Below are 2,435 nucleotides of genomic sequence, written 5' to 3'. Positions count from 1 at the left end.
TTGCTTTCATCCAGTTGTCCTGTCAGCCCAAGAATCTTTGGGATCTACTTTCTTCAACCAATTTACTTTAGGGTCCTAGAAGTTGAACTTTTTATTGTAGGTGGTGGATCTGCCTGGTTCTCAATTTGACACCCTTTCAACATGAATGAGTTCAAATCATATTCATTCCTAAGCAGTCACACTCAAGAATAGTACAGGCGTGGAAATACCCAATACCTAAGGTAAAAAAGTAGACTATCAGGTCTTTCATACACTTAGTAACTAAAACTTGTAGCAGCTGTCTTGCCATTCCTTTCCACAGATCTAACAATAGTCCTGTGAGTAAGGTCACCACAGAGTTACTCTATGAGGCGTTTCCAACGATGTGCAAGCTACATGCAAAGCCCCATCGGGATAGACCTCAACTTGCCTTTTCCTTTTAATGAATAGAAGCATACTGAGGTAGAAGACTGACAGAACTTGTTTTCTGGTCACAACCCTGCTGACCAAGCAGGATCTTGTCCAGACAGGACAAAGTAAAGAAACTGGCAGGAACCATAAGATAACAATGAGGGTGATCCCTAGCTTAAGACAATACCACCAGTTCCATGACAGCTTATAGATGCCATGGCAACAATCTAGAAGTTACCACCCATTACCATGGTACAACCTGGAAATTACTACTCCTTTCCTTAAAAGTTATAAATAATTTACCCCTCAATATGTATTGACCCACCCCTTAATTTGCATGCAATTCAAAGTGGGTTTACATGAGTATAAACATGGTCATCAAAACACTACACCTTGCCAACTCTGGGCCCACTGCCTATGAGTTAGCCCTGCTTAATTAAGAGCAGTACCATTCAATAAAGTGTTGTCGTCCAACACTACCAGCTTGCCCTTGAATTCTTTCCTGAGTGAAGCCAAGAATACTCCTTGATGAAGCCCCAGTTTGGGGCTGACCTGTGTTGCATCATCTGGAAACAATGAAAGGATGAAGATGGCAAGTGAGAGGCAGTGACCAACACAGCAGTAAGACCACAAAGACAGAAGCAATTGTAGTCTTTTGGCAACTGTATTTATACTCAGGTAAACCCACTTTCAATTGCTAGGCAGGGTCTACATACATAAAATCAGCAAAAAAGCAATTACAAAAGATAAGCCTCTACCATTCCGCAGACCCTGTAAGATTAAGAAGGAGCATCTAATATCCAGGGGAGGAATGAGGTAGGAGACCAACAGGACTTGTTATCTGGTCACAAATCTGCTGATCAAAATAAGATCTGGTCCAGATAGAATAAAGTGAAAAAAAACTCACAGAAACCAGCAAATGGGGAAAGCAATCCCTGGCTGCCCCCATTACTCATTAGCATAGGGCACTCCTATCAGTGCCATGACAGTTTACACATGCCATGGCAATGACCCAGAAGTTATTACCCCTTTCCTAAAAAGTTCTAAATAACCTACCCCTCAATTTGCATTGACCCACCCCTTAATTTGCTATAAGTGAAAGTGGATTTACGTGAGTATAAATACAGTTGCCAAAAGCCCATACACTCCCAACTCTGGGAACACTGCCTAAGGAATTAGCCCTGCCCAGCAAGAAACAATACCATTCAATAAAAATTTGCTGACTAACACTACTTGCTAACCCTTATTGTTTTTTCCTTGGTGCATTAGTTCCTTCTCACATTGCTGTAAAGAAATTCCTCAGACTGGGTAATTTATAAAGAAAAAAGGTTTCATTGGCTCACAGTCTGTATGGGAAGCATGATGCCATCTGCTTGGCTTCAGAGGAGGCCCAAGGAAACTTACAACCACAGCAGAAGGTGAAGGGGGATTAGGTACATCACATGGCCAGAGCAGAAGCAAGAGAGACAGGGGGAGGTACACTTTTAAATGACCAGATCTTGTGAAAACTTACTATTGCAAGAATAGTATCAAGGGATGGTACTAAACTATTCCTGAGAAAACCACCTCCATGATCTAATCACTTCCTACCAATCCTATGTCCAACATTGGGGATTACAATTCAATATGAGATGTGGGCAGGGACAACATCCAAACTATATCACTGGATGAAACCCAGAAAACTGCTGGATAATCTCCAATTTGAGGGCTTTTTAAATTGTGAAATGATATGTGATTAATTCACATTCGTTTATAAAATAATTAATTACACATCATAATTTTGGTAGATTACAATTCCTCTTTCAAATATGCTACTGGATTTTGTTGCTGTGCATTTTCTTTCTCCTGGTTGTCACTGACTGATGTCTTGGCCATAAGGAAGAAAAGTAAAATGAGAAAGGGGATTAACTAAAGGTCAGATGAGTATTGGATCTCAAATAGAAATTTCAAAAAAAAGGTACAGAAGACAGCAATGTTTAGAAATCCACCACTCAATTAGTCAGATTTAAGTTCAAAAAGAAAGTTCAATAGAATACAACCTAAAT

At 40.1% G+C, this 2,435-nt stretch overlaps 1 non-coding gene across 1 annotated transcript; it reads right to left on the bottom strand.

The window, feature by feature from the left end:
* Window positions 1–275: 275 nt before the first annotated feature.
* Window positions 276–405, bottom strand: LOC118151949 (small nucleolar RNA SNORA18). Its single transcript, XR_004740341.3, has one exon. It is a non-coding gene; the product is annotated as a small nucleolar RNA SNORA18 (small nucleolar RNA).
* Between the last annotated feature and the right edge of the window lie 2,030 nt (window positions 406–2,435).

Source organism: Callithrix jacchus, chromosome 2 (assembly GCF_049354715.1).
Source record: "Callithrix jacchus isolate 240 chromosome 2, calJac240_pri, whole genome shotgun sequence".
In the NCBI taxonomy this organism is placed as follows: domain Eukaryota; kingdom Metazoa; phylum Chordata; class Mammalia; order Primates; family Cebidae; genus Callithrix; species Callithrix jacchus.
The sequence above is the reverse complement of the archived record's forward strand: the minus strand, read 5'-3'. Positions and strand labels throughout refer to the sequence as shown.